Here is a 20,528-nt window from a genome sequence, read left to right as displayed (position 1 = left end):
CAGCCTCCCATCCGGAGCCCTGTCACATCCGGGCCTCTCTCCTCTAGCTTCCCACACAATAAAACCTCGTGAGCACCGTACCGCACGGCAGGGTCAGCGGTCACGGGGGTCAGAGGCCGGGCACTGGTCCTGCCTTCCATTTCAGGTCATTTCCAGTTGTTGCTAGCATACAGGGCTGGTCCTGCCTTCCATTTGAGGCCATTTCCGGTCATTGCTATGGTATAGGACTGGTCCCGCCTTCCATTTCAGGCCACTTCCAGTAGTTGCTAGGGTATAGGACTAGTCCCACCTTCCATTTCAGGTCATTTCCGGTCGTTGCTAGGGTATAGGACTGCTCCCACCTTCCATTTCAGGCCACTTCCGGTCATTGCTAGGGTATAGGACTAGACCCACCTTCCATTTCCGGTCACTTCCAGTCGTTGCTAGGGTATAGGACTAGTCCCACCTTCCATTTCAGATCATTTCTGGTGGTTGCTAGGGTATAGAACTAGTCCTGCCTTCCATTTCAGGCCATTTCCGGTGGGTTGCTAGGATACAAGCTTGGTCCCGCCCTCCTCCAGGACGTCCCACCACCTAGATTCACACCTGATTGGCTTATTCCATGAAAGGCCCTCCCTCACTTTCCTAATTCCCTTGTCATTGATCCAGCTGTAAGACACGCCCCTTAGCCCCCCCACAAATCCAACTCGCTGCTGATTGGACCTCACACCACAGTCCTGCTCCTAACTACGTGAACTCGGATTCAGATTGGCCCAGCGGGATTGGAGATGTGGGGTACCTGGATGTTGGACCACTCTGGGGGGGGTGGTTGGGTGGATGGATGGGTGGATGACCAGGCCTGCAAACTCTTCCCCTTCTGTGCCTGTCCCAGGGGACCCCAATGACCTCTCCAGGGATTGACCCAGGTGGGCCTATAGCTCCTTATTGCAGTAGGATAAGTCGAGGTCGGAGGTCTGTGTCTCCCTAGGCCTAGGATGCATTGCACCTGCATGATATCCAGGTCTTCTCTGGAGGGAGGGCCCCATTGGCTTCCCCGGGGACTCCTCCAGCCGCACCCCCTGCTCTGATTGGCTGACACGCCTGTCTCCCACCCAGGGAAGCTGCGGGTCCAGTTCGGCCTCTTCCTTGGGTGAGGTTAAAAGGCAGGGGGTGCTGTCCATCATCTCTGGGCCCCATCCCCTGCCAAGCCAATAGCTGGAGACTCGATCTGTGTGAAGCCACGCCCCTTCGTGGCTAGTTCTGTGGACTCTGTTTATGCCCATCACCCAGAGGTCCCGCCCACTAGTGAATGTATGGGCGTAGGGGCTGTCCTTCACTTCCAGGTCCCGCCTCCTGGCTGTTGGAAGGCCACAGGGGCTGTCTGTCTCTTCCAGGTCCTGCCCCTGGCTGTTGGAAGGCCATAGGGGCTGTCTGTCACCTCCAGGCCCCGCCCCCTGGCTGTTGAAAGACCACAGGGGCTGTTTGTCTCCTCCAGGTCCCACCCTCTGGTTGTTGTGTGGACATTTGTCCTGTCTGTAACCTTCAGGCCACGCCCCCTTGCAATTAGATGGCCACACGGGCTGTCATTCACCTCCAGGCCACGCCTCCTACGCCATCTTACGTCATGTCAAGCCGAGGCCCCGCCCACAAGTGACTGACGGGACGCTCTAGCTGTCCATCACAATCCTGTCCCACCCAGCGCCTGTCTCCACACTGCACAGACGCCAGAGGGGAAGGAAACGCTGCCTGGGCGTGCGCACCGCGCATGTGCAGGGAGTGGCTCCAAAGGGGTGGAGCCTACGCATGCACAATGGAAAGATGGGTTGGGCAGACAGGCCTGACAGCGCGCATGCACACTTTATGTTGATTTTATTCGTCCTTCCCCCTCCAGGCTCCTTCGTCCACTTCTGATTCCACCTGCTGCTTGAGGCCCCAGGTTCGAATCCAGCCTCACACCGGGGAGGGGCCTGGTGGGGGAGGGGAGGCACAAGCTGCTGCCACCCGCGGGGGATCATGTGAGGCCCCGCCCCGCGCCTCTCCTCATCCGAGCACCCTGGGAGGGGGCGGTTCCCACCTGCATCCTGGCCCGCGCCCCGGAAGCAGCGTCTGCGACCTCCAGACTAGAAGTAGGTGATGGCGGCACCCACCAGGGCCACGACCACCACGGACACGATGCGGGACACGACATGGGCCAGCGCGCTGCCTGGAGGGGGCGGGACTGGATCCGGAAGTGCGGGGGAGAACACACCCGGGAAGGGCGGTGGGGCGTCTCCCTGCAACTTCCGGTCGGGAAGTGCCCAGAAACAGGAAGCGAGCCAAGGTGAAGGGGGGGGGACAAGGGTGCCTGACCGGAAGTGCTATCACAGCCTTTACTGGAAGTGTCCATGAACAGGGACCGGAAGTGCCCATAGTCAAGACCAGAAGTTGTTATATACTAGGGACTGGAATTCTCCACAGTCAAGAACGGAAGTTCCTACACACTAGGGACTGGAAGTGCCCTTCCAATCAGGACCGGAAGTGCCTTTCCCATCAGGACCGGAAGTTTCTATACACTAGGGACCGGAAATCACCAGTCAGGATGGAAAGTTCCTATGTACTAGGGACTGGAAATCTCCACAGTCTAAGCCGGAAGTTCCTATACACTAGGGACCAGAAGTTCCCATAGTCAATACCAGAAGTTCTTATACACTAGGGACCGGAAGTTCCTCTACACTAGGGACTGAAAGTGCCCTTCCAATCAGGACCAGAAGTTCCTATACACTAGGGACCGGAAGTGCCCTTCCAATCAGGACTGGAAGTTCCTGTACACTTGGACCAGAAGTCCCCATAATCAAGACCAGAAGTTTTTATATACTAGGGACCGGAAGTCTCCACAGTGAACACCGGAAGTTCTTATACACTAGGGACTGGAACTCCCCATTGTCAGGGCCGGAAGTGCCCATAGTCAGGACCGGAAGTTCCTATATACTAGGGACCAGAAGTGCCCAGTCAAGACCGGAAGTTCGTATATACTAGGGACCGGAAGTGCCTTTCCAATCAGGACCGCAAGTTCCTATACACTAGGGACTAGAAGTCCCTAGTCAGAACTGGAAGTTGTTATATACTAGGGACCGGAAGTTCCCAATCAGGACTGGAGGTTCCAATACTCTGGACCGGAAGTTCACATACTGTCAGGAGTGGAAGTTCTCATGCAGGCTGGAAGTCCCAAGACAATCTGTACTGGAAGTCCCCAGGAACTCAGAGACCGGAAGTTCCTTTTCTCTCCGGACCGGAAGTTCGCACTGAGACCGGAAGTGGAGGCGGCAGCGGTCCGGAAGGCTGTGGGTCACACCCGGGCCCAGATCACGAGGGAACGGAAGTGGGGCGGTCGAGGGGGCGGGACTTACCTTGGGGAGGGTCTCCGTGGATCACATGTTCATTGCCAGCACCTGGGGGAGAGGGGGAGGAGAGACGCGGCCCTGGGAGCTCGGCCTCCACATCTGGGTCCCTACATCCGGGTTCCCTACATCCAGGTTCCCTACATCCGGGTCCCCACATCTGAATTCCTACATCCGGGTCCCTCCATGCAGGTCCTTACATCTGGGTCCTTACATCCGGTCTCTACATCCAGGTCCCTACATCCAGGTTCCTTACATCCGGGTCCCTACTTCTGGGTCCCTACATCCGGGTCCTTACATCCAGGTTCCCTACATCCAAGTCCCTACATCCAGGTCCCTACATCCCTTCCTCCTCATTCGCATCTTCTACATCCGGGTCTCCTCCCCCTGCCTTGGTTTCCCCGTCTTACCGTGTGAGCCTCCATAGCCTCCACCACCACCTGTGAACAGAGGGGGCGGGGTCAGCCCGGGTTCCCTACATCTGGGTCCTTACATCGGGGTACTCACATCCGGGTCCCTACATCCGTGATCCCATGTCTGGGTCCCTACATCTGGGCCTCTACATCCGGGTCTCCACACTGGGGTCTCCACATCCAGGTCTCTACATCCGGGTCTCCACACTGGGGTCTCCACATCCGGGTCTCCTCATCCAGGTCTCCACACTGGGGTCCCTACATCCGGGTCTCTACATCCAGGCTTCTACATCCGGGTCCCTACATCCGGATCTCTACATCTGGGCCTCCTCACTGGGGTCTCTACATCCGCGTCTCTACACTGGAGTCTGCACATCCGGGTCTCCATACTAGGCTCTCTACATCCGGGTCTCCACACTGGGGTCCCTACATCCGGGCCTCTACATCTGGGTCTCCACACTGGGGTCTCTACATCCAGGCTTTCATATCCAGGTCCCTACATCTGGGTTTCCATGTCTGGGTCCCTACATCCGGGTCCCTAAATCCGGGCCTCCACACTGGGGTCCCTAAATCTGGGCCTCTACATCCGGGCCGCTCCATCCCCAGCCTCCACATCCGGGCCTCCCCCCCTTCCATGTCCTCATCTCCTGCGCCTGGCGGGGGTCGGGGCTGGGGTGGAGGCCGGCATCGGGGCGGGAGGTGACGTCTGCGGGGAGAGAGCAAGGGAAGATGGAGGCCGGCCTCCCCCCCTTACCCCCTTCCTTCCCCTGATCCCTGACTCCCCTGACTCCTCCTGACCCGCCCACCTCCATCCCGACCCGGGGGTCTCGACCTGGGCGGGTTGAGCAGCTGCGGGTACAGCCCTGTGTGCCAGGAGTGGGCCATGCCTCAGCTTCCCCACCCTGAGTGGGCCTGGTGTGGGGAAGGGGGGAGGACCCCACTCACCTGAGCTGGGCTTCGGGGTGGGATCTGCGGGCAAAGAGAGAGAGGGTGGTGACCCGTGACCTCCCCTGACCCCTCCCTGACCCCCCCTGACCCCTGAACCCAAGGCCTCAGTGGGTGGCAAAGGGTCACATGGGATTCAGGCCCACACCTGGATCAAGGCCCCACATGAGGCCTAGCGGCCAGGGTGAAGCCATGGGGGGGAAAGGTGAGAGGTCAGGACTCACTGGGTCATCCAGGGCGTCGGCGAGGTCAAAGTCAGCCTGGCCTGAGGGGGGAAGAGGATGGGTGCTGGGGACGGACGGACGGATGGGGAGAAAGACAGACACAGAGACGAACAGACAGACAGACCGAGAGGATGACACACGGACAGACAGACAAGGGATGGACAGATGATCAAGACAGGACAGACAGATGACAGACAGAAGAAGCAGATGGACAGCCAGGTGGACAGAACAAGAGGCAGACAGACAGAGAGGAAGACATGGACAGAGAGGAGACAGACAGACAGACACAGGACAGATAGACCCAGACAGAGAGACTGAGAGGCAGGCAGACAGACAGACAGACAGACACAGAGATGGACAGACAGACCAAGAGGATGACACATGGACAGACAGACAGACAGAGCCAGAGGCAGATGGACAGACAGACAGACAATGAGACAGACAGAGAGGAGACGGACAGACACATGGACAGATAGGGGCCCAGACACAGATGGACCTGCAGACAGACAGAGACAGACAGATGCAGAGACCGAGGGACAGACAGACAGACAGACAGACAGACAGACAGAGAAGGGATGGATGACCAAGACAGAACGAATAGATGGACGGACAGACAGACAGGAGAAGCAGATGGGCAGCCAGGTGGACAGAAAGACCAAGAGGCAGACAGACAGACTGCGAGGAGACAGACAGCCAGACAGACCGAGAGGAGATGGACAGACTGACAGAAGCAGATGGACAGAGACACAGACAGACAGACTGAGACACAGATGGACAGACAGACAGACAAACAGACACAGAGACAGACAGGCCAACAGGACCAGGCCCTGGCCTCCAACAACCTGGCCCGACCTGAAAATCCACTGCCACCTCCCCACCCCACAACCCCAGCCCAGCCCCACGCCCTGAGGGGGGGGACCCGAAACCACCAGGAGAGGGGGGGAAACTAGAAACCACCAAAGAGGGACAACTGGAAACCACCAAACTGGGGAGGGAACTAGAAACCACCAAGGTGGGGGAACTAGAAACCACCAAAAAGGAGAGAACTAGAACGAATAGATGGACGGACAGACAGACAGGAGAAGCAGATGGGCAGCCAGGTGGACAGAAAGACCAAGAGGCAGACAGACAGACTGCGAGGAGACAGACAGCCAGACAGACCGAGAGGAGATGGACAGACTGACAGAAGCAGATGGACAGAGACACAGACAGACAGACTGAGACACAGATGGACAGACAGACAGACAAACAGACACAGAGACAGACAGGCCAACAGGACCAGGCCCTGGCCTCCAACAACCTGGCCCGACCTGAAAATCCACTGCCACCTCCCCACCCCACAACCCCAGCCCAGCCCCACGCCCTGAGGGGGGGACCCGAAACCACCAGGAGAGGGGGGGAAACTAGAAACCACCAAAGAGGGACAACTGGAAACCACCAAACTGGGGAGGGAACTAGAAACCACCAAGGTGGGGGAACTAGAAACCACCAAAAAGGAGAGAACTAGAAATCACCAAGGGAAGAAATAGAAACCACCAAGGGGGGAGAACAAGAAACCACCAAAGAGAGTGGGGGAACTAGAAACCACCAAGGCCTCACCCCGGCCTCCTGGGCCCAGGCCGCAGAGCAGGGCGGCCAGCAGCAGCAGCAGCAGCAGCAGCACAGGTCCTCCTTGAAACTTACAAGGCTATGGTCAAAGTCACCCTAAGCAGGAAAGTCCTTGAAACCCCTGTCCAAATTCAGTGCCAACAAAGCCAGAAGTAGAGCCGTGTGGCTTCACTAGTTGAGGCTAGCCTTGAGAAAAGCAGTTCATGGACTGTGCCCAGATCCTGAGTTCAAGGTCTGGGACTGCCAACAAACAGACATACACAACAATCTGTGCAGCCATCCAGCTAAAGCACGTCACCCTCTTGTCCCCAACTGAATTGGACAGAGTTCCCTGGGAAAGGGGCTGGGGGAGCCACTGTCATCTTGACTCTGCCCATTCTGCATGCATCACAGGATTCCGGCCACACCCCCATTATTTCATGGTTCTTTTTGACCAATGGGATACAAGAATAGTGGTCATGCCCACATTCCATGCTGCCTGGTAGATGGACTAGGCTCTATTAGAACACTCGGAGGCTGAGATACACAGGGGGAAAATCCTGCCACAGGAGCATGGGCCCGCTGCAGGCACCCGGGCCACCAGGCAGCTCAGTGACAGACTGAGCTGGAGCCACAGGCCCTCTGCCCCATGAGCTGCCACCACAGCATGCATGGGGATGGGAAGAGGGACACATGGGCATCTGAAAAGAAAATCTGCTTCCTCCATGACCTACCTGATGAGGTGGACTTCCAGAGTCCAACAGGTGAGCTCCACCATTGATGCAGCCAGCTTTCGGCACACATCCGAACCATTGAGGAGTCCCTCATGGTGTGTAAAGAGTAGAGGTTGGTCTTGAGTGAGCTGTGTTGGGAGAAAGCCCAGTGCATGCACTGGCTGTCCCAGGAGAACATGGAGAAGAGGACAGTGCTGTGGGAGCTGCTGTTGCTCCTCACAGGGGAAGGCACAGACAGCAGTCTCCAGATGCCAGCACAGGCTGAGCTCCCCACCACCAGCACTGCTTCAGATGCCTCAGGGCCTGTGGTAGGTGAAATGAGGGAGGAGCAGAAAGGTTTTGAAGAATTGCAACTTGAAGACAGCATGGAAACTGCCAGAGGAGAGGTCAGGGTTCCCGACCCCATAGTGGACTCCCCCAAGGAGTATGTCCTGCCCCAGATGCCCCACATCCAGATCTGCCCACAGCTCCCAGGCTCAGAGAAGGAGTGCTCCCCCACTTTCTCCTGTAATCTGATGTGGATGATGACTCTCTATGTGACATACTGACTCTCATAAGCCTTGGCAGCCACCAGAAGTAGGTGGCCAGGTGGCTTTCTCTCAGGCCTCCATCAGCCGGGTGATGGGAAGGTTAAACTGGGGGTCGGGTAGGGCAGAGGCTGCCAGGAGGTGGCCCAAACTCAAGGGTTATCTAATGGCCCATTGGTGGCCAGGAAAGAGGCCCATGTTATGCTTATCACAAAGAATAAATTGTTTTCAAAGCAAAATAAAGCCTCCAACAAAGATTTGTTCTTCCAGTCCTGGGGCTTGAACTCAGGGGTTGGACATTGTCCTGAGCTCTTTTTGATCAAGACTGGCACTCTACCAGTTGAGCCCCACCTCCCTTTCCAGCCTTTTCTGTGTGGAATAGAACCCAGGGCTTCAGGCATGCTAGGTGACCACTCTACCACTGAGCCACATTCTCAGCTAGGATGATTCTCCCCCCTCCCAAACCCATATGGCCATTCCTCAGATAAATAGGAAGTAGGTGGTGGTGTATGCATCAAATACCTAGGCCAGCAGCCATCAGGCTTAGTGGGAAAAGATTGTAGTGTAGAAATCTCTGATTTTGCATGCACGTGGTGTCTCTGTGTGTGTGTGTGTGTGTGTGTGTGTGTGTGTGTGTGTGTGTGTGTGTGTGTGTGTGTGTGTGTGTGTGTGAACTCAGGGCATAGGCTCTATCCCAGAGTTTTCTTGCTCAAGGCTAGTGCTCTACCACTTGAACCACAGCCCCACTTGCTTTTGGATGGTTAATTGTAGGTAAGAGTCTCAAGGGCTTTCCTGTCCAGGGTGGCTTTGAATCATGATGGGGGCCCCAAGGAAGCAAGAGTAAACACAACTCTCAAGTACTATCCCTATGGTGGGCTACTCCTGCACCCTGGGGGCCAGATGTGAAACATGCGGCCCTGTGCCATCATCCTCTAGAGTTCAATTTGGGGAAGTGACCAGAGCCAAGCTGACTTTTGCTCACCCTGATTGCTGATGCCAGAGCAGGTCTGTTCCACCCTAGGCCAAGAGAGCTCCTGGAAGCCTGGCTTACCACGGGCACAAAAAAGGGAGAGGTCAGCTCCAGGCTGAGCTAAGAGCCTTTGCCCACGGATACCCCAACTTGGCCTTATCACCATAAGACCTGCCAAAGAACAACCCAAAAAAACAAAATTGGAGCTGTGCCTCCAAGTGGTAGAGCTCTAGCATTGAACCAAAGAGCTCAGGGACAGGGCCCCCAAGCTTTGAGTTCAAGACCCAAGCTGACCTTCCCCCATAAAACACAGGTTGTCTAAATGTGAATTAGTATGATTTGTGCAGTATTTCTGAAGAATGGTGATACTGAAGAAAGCACCCTAATTCTAATGACAGCTGAACTTGTGACATACAGCTATGTGCTGAGTCCTTCACAGGGCACTATTTGCTGGGTCCTTCCCACATGGGGGTTTTGTGCAGAGTCCTCAAAAAGGTGCTGTTTGGTGAGTCATCCCAAAGGGTGCTATGTGCTGAGTCCCTGAGAAGAGTGGGCCATCCTGGGTTTTTCAAAGGGTGCTGTGTGCTGAGTCCATTACACAACGTACTGTATGCTGAGTCCCTCAAAAGGTGTGGTGAGCTACTGCATCCCAAAGGGTCCTGCTATGTGCTGAGCCCTTGCGAAGAGAGGGATGAGGTGAGTTTTTTGAGTGCTGTGCGCCGAGTCCTTTACACAGGGGGCTGTGTACTGTACTTCAAATGGTGCTGTTTGCTGATTGCTTCCACAGTATGGTATGTGCTGAGCCCTTCAAAATTGTTCTATGTGCTGATTTTTTCGAAGGGTGCTGTGCACTGGATGTTTTACACAGGGTGCTTTATACTCAGCCCTTCAAAGGGTGCTGTTTGCCGAGTACTCTACCCAGCATACTACATGCTGAGTCCTCAAAGGGAGCTGTGTGCTGAGTCCTTTACACAGGGTGCTTTGTGCTGTTTTTGGAAGTGTGCTGTGTGTTGAGTCATCCCAAAGGGTGCTATGTTCTGAGTCCTTGAGAGGTAGTTATCCCCAACACTCACACACACACACACAAACACACATACACACACAAGTTTCACTATGCACCTGCTTGGTGTGTGGAGTGGAGGGGGATGGGGGAGAGTCTCCTCCAGGGGTGGGGCTGAGGGGAGATTCGATCTCCCGGACCAGTACTGGGGGTGGGGTGTAGTGCTGAGCTGAGGTAAGGCTGCAATTGCCATGGTCTGGAAGCCTCAGGGCCCAGTCAGGGCTGCACTTGTGGCCAGGGCTGGGGGGCTGGGCCCAGGGGAGGAGGGGCAGGGCCCAGGGGCACACTTTGGTGGCAGCAATGGCCAGGGGCCCAAGGGGGTAGGGGTGTGTGCGCAGCAGGGGCGGGTTGGCCCAGGAGAGGAGTGTGGGGCAGAAACAGAGCTGGGAGAAGAGCGAGCATGAGCACAAGCACCAGTGGAAACGGCTTCAGTGGCTGGCGGCTGCTCCGATCATAGCGTGGGTCCTGGCTGGTTGCATAGAGCATGCAGAGCCTGCATGGCAGGCTATGGCCGCGTGTAGCCCCTCGGAGACATAGCAGCCATGGCAGCCTTGAGTCTGAGGTCCCGGTTAGGGGAGCACGGGAGAGTGAGCAGCTGCTGAGGCAGAGACGGCGGCCACAGGGGAGGAGGCCATTGAGGGGGCGACAGCGGCTGAGGAGAAGGAGAAGAGGCTGAGCGCTGCCCGGCCATGCACCAGCGGACACCCCCGCTCCTTCCCAACAGCGCTGCCTTTCAAACATGGTGCTGCAGGCTCAGACTAGTGGAGCCTCTTGCAGTCACCTGGCGGAGATGGCGCACCCCTGTGGGGCTTGTGGCCTTGACTTGGTCCCAGCCCGGGTCCTCAGACTCAGGTCGCGCACCCAGAGTCGCAGCCTACAGCTTCTCCCAGCAGCTCACGTGAGTGGCCGCCCTGCAGGCCAGCACCTGGCGTGACCCCTGCACCTTGTGACTCCACCACTCTACCCCTTCCACCCCATCCCCGCGGACCCTGAACCTTACCTCTCGCCTCCCCTCTCCTGTCCTACCTGCATCTCCCCAGCACCCCACAGTCCGCCCTGGCTCTGCCACAAATGCACCCCAGGGGTGGGGGTTGGAGCTGGGTGTTGACCTGGGGATCCCAACCCCATCCCTAGCATCCAGTGTCCCAGGAAAATGGGAGCTGCAGGGATGGGTGAGGAGCACCCATCCAGGGGCACCACAGAGCCCCTGGTCTGGAGCAGTGGGAGCCACACAGCCATGCATCTGCACCCTTCCTCTCCCTGGTGGGAACCTGCTGCCTTTAGTCAGAGATGGGGAGTAGCACCTCCACACCTGCCTTCTTAGATCTTTTCCTTTTTGCTGGGGAGGGGGGTGTTGGATACAGAAGATAGGCCCCCTTGCTGTGTGAGCCCTTGTTTTCTGTGCTCAGTCACCCTTTCACCTGAGGACATTCCCAGAAGAGCCCACTAGAGAGGTGAGGGCACTGGGGTCAGATAGAAAGTGGATATTTGGGAGAAACACACACCCCCTCTGAGAGACATACACCAGCCTGTACCCCCAACCACAGCTGTCAACAGTTCTGACTGGGTGATCACATTTCCCAGCTCTGCCAGCTTCTGGTAGTGCTCCCAGTCCATCTGGTCTCCTTGTCCTCCCCAAGAATCTGCCAAGTCGCCCCAAAGTATGTAGGCTGAAAGTAGGGACTCTATCCATGTATATAGACTTTAGGACCCCATCAAAGTCCCCAACAACGCCCCCACCCCAGGTCATACACCACTCTGGAGGCACCATGACCCCCTGCTTTGTATTCTGTCCAGGCTCTGAGGAGCCATGTGTCTCGGGACTCCTTCACCCAGCGTCCTGGCCTAGGGTTTTGGTGAATGAGGAGTCAAAGCTGGATGTTCCCAAGAGGAAGGGTCTGGCAATGGAGAAAGGGGGAGGCAGGATGGTTCTGCATAATTAGAGCATTGTTCCCCTTGGGTGGTTGCCCCTGGTTCTGACAAGGGAACCCCTCTGCTCAAGCTGGTACATTGCTCAGATGAGAAAGTAACAAACTCCAGAAAGGCACTGCTCTGAGTCTGTGTTTATGTGTTTGTGTGTGTGTGTGTGTGTGTGTGTGTGTGTGTGTGTGTGTGTGTGTGTGTGTGTGTGTGTGTGTAAGAGAGAGAGATGAGTCTTCTGTCACTGATTTAGATTTGTGTTTGTGTTTCTGTGTGTGTGTGTGTGTGTGAGTGTGTGTGTGTGTGTGTGTGTGTGTGTGTGTGTGTGTGTGTGTGTGTGTGTGTGTTTGTTGGGAGAGCAGGGAGGATGAGAACAATGAAAATATATTTAAGTCACTGGGTCTAGAAAGAGCAAAAGCATTTTATTTGTTGTTCTTTTTTCATTAATGCCCATTAGGAGACCAGCCACAATTTTTGTTTTCTCTTTCACCGTTTCATGGCTCCTTTAGGGAAGGTTTCAGTAGATGTTCCTTTCCACCTCTTTCTTCCCCTTTCCTGCAGCCCACAGTAACTCCTGGGCCTGAATGGGTCTCCCCTAGGAGGCCTGTGTGAACCAGACCAGTGTGGACACCTGCTCTTCTGTCTTCAGCCAGAAGGCTCATGAGGCTACTGTGACAACAGCCGCACTCTTCCAGCCAGACAGTCTGCTCTGGTGTGTATAGTTGGAGCTAATTCAAGGTTGGGAATGAGTCTGCCAAACATAAATAGGGAACGAGATGGGGATAGTAGGGCAGGGGCTGTGAATCTAGGAGGGTCTGGGAAGTGACGATCGGTGTGACATGGCAGATGGTTCACCACGACCAAGGATGAGAGGGGAATCTTACCCAGGGTATTGGCGGTGTACATCTTGGCAGGGGGCTCCAGGCCCCCAATGGTGGCATGGATTCCCTCCAGGGGCAGTGCACTGGTGGGCAGTCCTCCCTGGAGTTCTGCAGACTCCAATCTGTGTCCCTCCTGGGCTGTTTCCAGCTGCGCAATGGTAGGCAAGTGTGTTCCCTCTGCTGGAGCCTACTTGGGATCAGGACATGGCAGTTACCTGAGGCTCTCTGAATGCCATTTTCTATAACCTGCTGTAGGCTGTCTGGAAGGAAAAGGGGACCACTGACTTTGGAACCCTTTAAGTTTGATTGGGACATGTGAAATGCCAGGTTTTCCAGGGTTTTTCCTTGAAGCTGGCAATTTCTACTAATGCTTGGGATTCTGGGTCAAATTAGATGGACCATTTCAGCCACCAAACAATGACGTTCAAAGCAGCACAAGCAGAGTTCCCAAGCCAGATGGTCTCCTGCTATGAACGTCGTGCCTTGACTGCCTTTCTCTGACAGCTGCCGATACTTCTCAACCTCTCTCTAGGGTGATCACTACAGTCGAGGATGTCATGGGGAGCAGAGATTGTGACCTTGTTATCTGCAGCCTACTAGCTGTGAGTAGAGACAATTCCCAGGAACTGTACTGGACTCTGGGAGATTCAGAGACCTGGGATGCCTCAGGGGTCCTATCTCTGGAACATGAAACTTGGGGGCCAGATATGGTGGACCATCCTGTCTGGCCCCAGGGAGTGGAGAGGAGGCCCCTTGAGCCAGGCTTTCACCTCAGGGCAACCTTGTTCACAGCTGAGTGGGGAATTGAGTGCCACACAGCTGGTCAGTGGCCGGACAGAGATCTTTGAGAAGATAGGCATCCCAGAGGCCCCAAAATACAGTGAGTACATCATGGCTCACATCCTTGGAACCAAAACAGTTAAGTGCGGTGGCACCAGGAGGGTGGGAAGAGGGAGGAGGTAGAACTGTTGGAGAGCTACATCAGGCTTTGCCCTCACCCAGGATGCTTACCTGAATTGGATGGGACTTTTCTGTAGTATTGTCATAGACAGATGCTCATTCGTTTATCCAACAAACCGTTACAGTGTGTGCCAGGTCTTGGTGGGGGAAGAGGAGGGGGTCATACACGATGAAAGGTTCCAGTGCTGGTTCCACAGCACATGAAGAAATCGTGCAACAAGTGTAGGATTATGAAACAAAACATGGCTTTCTTTCATCATTAACCTATCCCCATGAGGAAGGGGATCCTTCACTGTATTCAGTCTTGCAGCTGGGGAAAATGAGGCATTGAGAAGCCAAGTGACCTACTCTTGACTTCCAGCTGACAGGAAGCTCAGCCTGACTTCTCTGCCATACTTCCTAGGACAGTGGGTGTTATTCAGTCCACTTCTTGTGGTGGGACTTCCACTTTTTCATTTTTGAGGCTTGAATTTGAGGCCTGGATGCTGTGCCTGAGCTCCTTAGATCAAGGCTAGCGCTCTACCACATGAGCCACAGCATCACTTCCGGTTTTCTGTTGGTTCTTTGAGTATAAGAGTCTCACAGACATTCCGGTCTGGGATAGCTGTGAACCATGATCTTCATATCTCAGCCTCCTTTGTAGTTACGATTATAGGTCTGAGCCACCAGCACCTGGCTTAAGTGTAATTCTGGCCCTCTCTTCCTCTTTCTTTCTCTCTCACCCCCTCCTCCCCCTCTCCTCTCTCCCTCTCTTTTTCTCTCCCCACTCTTTCCCTCTCTCTCTATCCCTCTCTCTTTCTCTTTCAGGAACTGGTTGAATAGGTGCTGGAGGAGGTGGCCCAGCATCCCCATGTGGCTGGAACCCAAGGTGTCCCTCTCATTCTGGAGGTGGGCTGAGGGTCAGGAGCTGTTTTGCTCAGCCTGTTGAACTAGCTTCATGAGGTAAGCCCCTCTGTACCCCGGCTAGACTTTGATGGCTATTCATTGTCCATCCCTTGATTCCTTCCTCACATCCCTCTGCTACACCGTTGAAGGAAAGTGGATGAGGAGATGTTGCCTTGTCCCCCTGCCCAGCACGATCCCGGGACTCTGACCCATACCCCCACCTATCTGGTCAGGGCCTGGCTATAAGACAATGAAAACACTCCTTGTCTACTACCCTTTGCTGGCGAGTGTAGTTTTGGTTAGGGGAGTGGGGTGCAGAGGAAAGTGCCCAGACCTGACACCTCCCGGAGGACATTTGTTCTTGTGACAGAGCCAAGTCATTGCTATGGATAAGGAGGAAGCCGCATGGTGGTGGTCAGAAGCTCATGGCTCCCACCCATCATCCTGGCTGTTCGGGAGGCTGAGGTTTGATGGTCATGACTCAGAGCCAGGCCGGGCAGGAAAGTCCAGGAGATTCTTATCTCCCATAAACTACCTCCCTCCCCAAACCCACACACAAGCCAGATGTGCTGTGGCTCAAGTGGTAGAGCCACAGCCTTGAAAAAAGAATCTCAGGGATAACACCCAGACCCTGAATCCAAGTCCTAAGACTAACACAATCATAAAATAAATGAACAGTGTACAACTTTTATCTGACTACCAAGAAAGATGGATACAGTTTTCTTCTGTACTTGTAGCCAAAGGTAAGGGGCTCCCCTTGATGTTCCCCTAAACCTCTCTTCTCCTTTATCTGTCCAGGCTTAGGTTGCAGGACAGAATTCGGATCATCCCCCTGGATGTGACCTTAGCTACCCTTCCCCAAACACCTTCCTTGGGGTCAGGATCCTGGATACACTCCCTGCTGGGAGGATGAGGCACTGCAGAGATGAGGGTAGGTATCCCCAACACTCTCTCTCTCTCTCTCTCTCTCTCTCTCTCTCTCTCTCTCTCTCTCTCTCTCTCTCACACACACACACACACACACACACACACACACACACACACACACAAACACAAATACCCCTAAGCCAACTCAGACTAGCCTTTTCCAAAGACACTTTATCTCCTTGGATTAACTGACCTAAGAGAGAATTTTGATCCCCTGTAATTGATTATTTTAACTTGGGCTTGCTAGATGACAGGAGATAAACAGGAGCAAAAAAAAAAAAAAAACAACATTTGGTGCCCATCACCTGGTGCTCAGGCTCATGCCTGTCATACTGGCTACTCCAGATGCTGAAATCTGAGGATCACAGTTTGAAGCCAGCTATAAGCTGGACAGCCCGTGAGGAGACTACTCTCCATGGAACCACCAAAAAGCTAGAAGTGGAGCTGTGGCTCAAGTGGTAGAGAACCAGCCTTGAGCAATAAAACTCAGAGAGCAGCTCCCAGATCCTCAGTTCAAGCCCACACAAAGAAATGGCCCCATCTTGTTGCCCACACATTGCCAGGGCCTCAAGCCCCCTCTCATGGGGTGTGATACAACACCTGTCCCTGGGTGGTGTATCAGGGCCTCCAGAGATCTGGTGGTGGAATCCAGGCCTTTCCCTTCATGCACTCTCAACCCACACTGGCTGGAATGCAGAGCCTGACAAGCCAGCAGCCTGCAGAGTGGAGAGGCTCCTGCTCTGCCAAGGTGATCGGAATGGTCTTCTTGGAGGCAGCACTTGAAAAGGGGGTCTTGCTTAACAAGGAGTATCTGACAGGAAGCACAGAGTACAAAGGTGCTGAATATGATGGGCAACACAGCAGAGTATGTTCATTTCTAGCCAGGGCTGCTGTTGAGAGACTCGGTATAGATGTGTGACTTGGTATAGATGTTGGAGACTGTCCTGAGACAGCCTGAGGGTCATAGAAGAACAGCTATCCAGGGCTGAGATTGTGTCTTAGAGGTAGAGGGCTCACCTAGCATGCAAGAAAGCATGGGTTGGATTCCTAGGTCTTGCATACACAGAAAAAGGTGGACGTGGCACCATGGCTCAGGTGAAAGAGTGCTCCCCTAGAGACAAAGAAAGTCGGGGACAGCGCTGGGGCCCTGATGTCAGGCCCTAGGGCTGTCACCATAAAACAGTTCTCCCAGGGACCTTTGTGACAGTTGGATGGCTATGCCCTGAAGCTCTCAGTAGGTCCATCCATGCTTTGTGTCTCCTTTGACAGAGGGGAGCTGGATACTCCTTCTGCCATGGGCACCCCTGGGCCCGGTTATCAGCAACCCTCCCAACGTCTTCCACCGGGACATGGAGCAGCTGGCCCCAGCAAAAAGTATATGCCTATAGGGTAATATTTTGAAGAGTGCATTGGAAATATTCTAAATATAATAATTAAGTTGAGCAATTTCACATTGACAGTAATTAACTAGAATAATTTAATGCTAATTGGACAAGTTTGTCTTTCTAAATAAACAAAACCTATTTCTCCTTTTACTTTATCAGGGAAATATCTGAGCAAAAAATGGAAATAAACATATGACTCTATAACAACTGGAATGAATTTTTGCCTTTTTATTAGCAAACATTAACTTTACACAGTATTTTATTGTGTTATACACATATGTCCATATAATGTAGCTTGCTAAATTTTATTCCTTTTATTAATTTCATTAGCCTATTTTTATACTTATGTTTTATTATGTCATACCAACATATTGAATATTTGAACATATTTACTGCACAGTATTTCTCTTCATCTCCTCTCTTACTTTTTTCCAAATTAAATCAGCTCTATCTTTTACACCTGGGTTATTCATTTTATTTTCTGGGTTATTCATATTTTCATATGAGAAATCTAGTATTTGTTTTTTACAGTATGGATAATTTCTTTAATATGAATGTTTCCAGTTCTATTTTTTTATTTTGAAAATACTGTACAGAGGGGTTCAATTTACATGGACAAGATAATGAGTATATTTCTTATCAAGCATTGTACCCTCCTCCTTTGTTTCCCCTTCCCATCCCTTCCCATCCTTCCCCCACCCCCCCACCCAATCCTCCCCGCCCCCCTTTCCCGCACGAAAGTTGTAAAGTTCGTTTTCGACATAACGACTTGTACATCTCATTGTTGCAATGGGTCCCCCTGTATCCCTATTTAAACGATTTGTTTTTCCCCTTCCCCTCCACAAATTATACCGACATCAGATACAGTGAAAGCAGGGGTTATACTGTGGGGGAGGGACATACAAAGCAACAAAGAAATAATCTTATAAATGTGTAAGAAACAATCGCATGAAAGAAAAAAATAAACATTTGAATACATATCTTAGGGTTCATTTCCCTAACATCACCTTATCTGACCTTTTCTGCTTGACTCAGACATATACTAGATATTGCATGGGACCTATGTTTCTTTGGGCCTGGCTTACTTCACTTAATATAATTTTTTCCAAGCCTTTCCATTTCCTAACAAATGGGGCAATGTCATTCTTTCTGATGGATGCATAGAATTTCATTGTGTATATATACCACATTTTCTTGATGCATTCATCTACTGAGGGGCACCTGGGTTAGTTCCATATCTTAGCTATAGTAATTAATGCTGCAATAAATATAATCGTGCTGGTAGCTTTAGTGTGGTCTTATTGGTAAACATTTGGGTAAATACCCAAAAGTGGGATTGCTGTGTCATAGGGGAGCTCTATGTGGAGTCTTTTGAGGAACTTCCATACTACTTTCCAAAGTTCTATCTATTTTCTTGAAGATGATATTATTTCATAATTATGTGTGGCTAAATAGTATATCATTGTGTATATGCATATATGTATTACAATTTCTTTCTTCAATGAGTGATTAGGGAAAATGTAGGTTGATTCTGTAGTTACTTATTTTTTTATGTGAGAGAAGGAAGGATGCATATAATGATGCTTGGAATGAGAAACATTCTCTTTAAGCAGGCACTCTCATATTTGAAACATCCTCTCAGCTACTCTTTCATCAGTATTTTAATAGTGAATTGAATTAAAAGAATAAAATTTATCTACTTTTGCAAAGATGTTTTTTTCAGTACCTATAATATTTTTATTATAATGTTATGTTTACTATGTCATGTGAGTATGGGGATGTATGTGAAGATGAAAATCTAGGAATGTTTGTATACGTAGCTGACTCAAAGGAAACAATGTATGTGAGATACAGGATTCAAATAAAAGTTTGAGACCTGTAAGTTGCTAAATTGATGTATATGTCCAGTTTGTGGTGTGCGATTTCAAGATCACATTTTGGTAGATTTCATACCAAGTAAGTAGATGTTTCTAACCCCAAATCTTAAGGAATAAAATAATCATTGTCTTAGTATTCCAGACATTGTCATAAGTGGAAAAAATGATTGAAAGTATGATGGGTCAATAGTAAGCCTTTAGACACTCTACATTTTCCCCCAAATCTTCAGATGTACTCTTTGGATATTAATTACAAATGTATTTATAAACATTGATATAATATGATCTTATACATAAATATATGTATATATTATAAATATATCATATATTGTTATATTTTAAATGTGTACCATAAATATTGACTTATATTTAAATGTAATTCATCTCATCATTTATACATATATATATATATATATATATATATATATATATATATATGCATACTTTTTTTTTGGTCAGTTGTGGGTCTTGAACTCTGGGCTTGAGTGTTGTCCCTGTGCTCTTCAGCTCAAGGCAAGAGCTCTACCACTTGAGACATTTTGCCAGTTACAGTTTTCTGGTGGTTTATTGGAGATAAGAATCTTTGGAATTTCCTGCCTGGGCTGGCATTGAACTGTGACCCTCAGATCTCAGCCTCCTGAGTAGCTAGGATTATAGGCATGAGCCAAGGGCTCCGGGCTATATTTACATTCGAGATTTGTTAGTGGAATAAAGGGTACAGAAACTATTATTCTTATCACAAAATGACTTCACACTTACAGGTATAATTATAAGAAGAAAAACGATAAATATTCACAGTGGCACAAAAATCCCTTAGGTGCCTAACAAGACAGCACGTTTTTCCAGACACTGCATGTGGTGTGAGCTCTTTGCAACCCAAGCGACTGTAGAAGATATTGCACCCTAAACAAAACTGACAATTGCATGAACCCAGTCCTCTATGACAGATTTAGCCAGTTCTATCTTAGAGATTCTTGTTAGGGACATGATGAAAAATTTATAGTTTAATTGTGATTATAGAACTCTTTTATACATGTCACTCAGCCATTAACTATATTTAACATAGTTCCTTTTGCTCTAACTTATATTTTCATGGCTTAGGAAACTGTTTTTTGTTTGTGAAAACATAGCTGTTCACTATATAGACATGAGTTTTTAATCCTTGAAATTACTGTCTGCATAGTGTTCTATGAGATGAGCTTCTCTTTACCATATCATAGGAATAAACTTACTCTGATTCAAACTTGGACAACAGCTACCTTGTTCTCTCTCCTAGAAAACCATCTGCATAGACTTCTTTACATGTAAACAGACCCTCATTTACTTGCAAAAGTCTGTCAGTGAGTCAAACCTAACTCACCCAAGTGAGGTGAATTCCTCTGTCATGCTTCCTTTACTTTAAAAATGGTAAGAACTCTACAGCAATGTGCATACTTTTTAATGTGAAGTGTGACTCCTATTTTCCATAATGTGAATCAAGCAGAGGAATCAATTTAAGATGTGGAAGAACCTTACAAAGAGTCTTGGACCTTGAAAATTGCCCTGGGTATGAATTTTTGGAGAAATATCCCTTCTAAGACAAAGGACTCAGTTTTTTTTTTATATTGTGCTGGTACTGGGGTTTGAACTCCTGGCCTTGAGCTCTATCTGGGCTTTAATTCTCAATGTTTGCTCTATACCACCTGAGCCACACCTTCACTTCTTCCTTTTACCACAAGTGCAGAAAAGAATCTCTTAGGTTTATCTACTTAAAATAGCTTGGAGTTGCAATTGTCAAATTTGAACCTACTGAGTATCTAGGTGTAAGCCACTGGTGCTGTGCTAGAACTCACTTCTTAAGAATAAATAATCACAAAAAGAGGTGCAATAAATATTTG

At 50.9% G+C, this 20,528-nt stretch overlaps 2 long non-coding RNA genes across 2 annotated transcripts; one reads left to right on the top strand and one right to left on the bottom strand.

The window, feature by feature from the left end:
• Positions 1–4,711: 4,711 nt before the first annotated feature.
• LOC138836036 (uncharacterized) lies at positions 4,712–6,941 on the bottom strand. Its single transcript, XR_011374875.1, has 3 exons — positions 6,538–6,941; positions 4,939–4,979; positions 4,712–4,738 (listed from the first exon to the last, which is right to left on the bottom strand). It is a non-coding gene; the product is annotated as an uncharacterized lncRNA (long non-coding RNA).
• A 6,474-nt stretch (positions 6,942–13,415) lies between these two features.
• On the top strand, positions 13,416–16,841 carry LOC138836038 (uncharacterized). The gene is made up of 4 exons (XR_011374879.1): positions 13,416–13,497; positions 14,385–14,519; positions 15,261–15,393; positions 16,659–16,841. It is a non-coding gene; the product is annotated as an uncharacterized lncRNA (long non-coding RNA).
• The last annotated feature ends 3,687 nt before the right edge of the window (positions 16,842–20,528 follow it).

This window comes from Dipodomys merriami, unplaced genomic scaffold, assembly GCF_024711535.1.
Source record: "Dipodomys merriami isolate MVZ:Mamm:240054 unplaced genomic scaffold, mDipMer1.0.p SCAF_247, whole genome shotgun sequence".
Lineage (NCBI taxonomy): Eukaryota > Metazoa > Chordata > Mammalia > Rodentia > Heteromyidae > Dipodomys > Dipodomys merriami.
The sequence above is the reverse complement of the archived record's forward strand: the minus strand, read 5'-3'. Positions and strand labels throughout refer to the sequence as shown.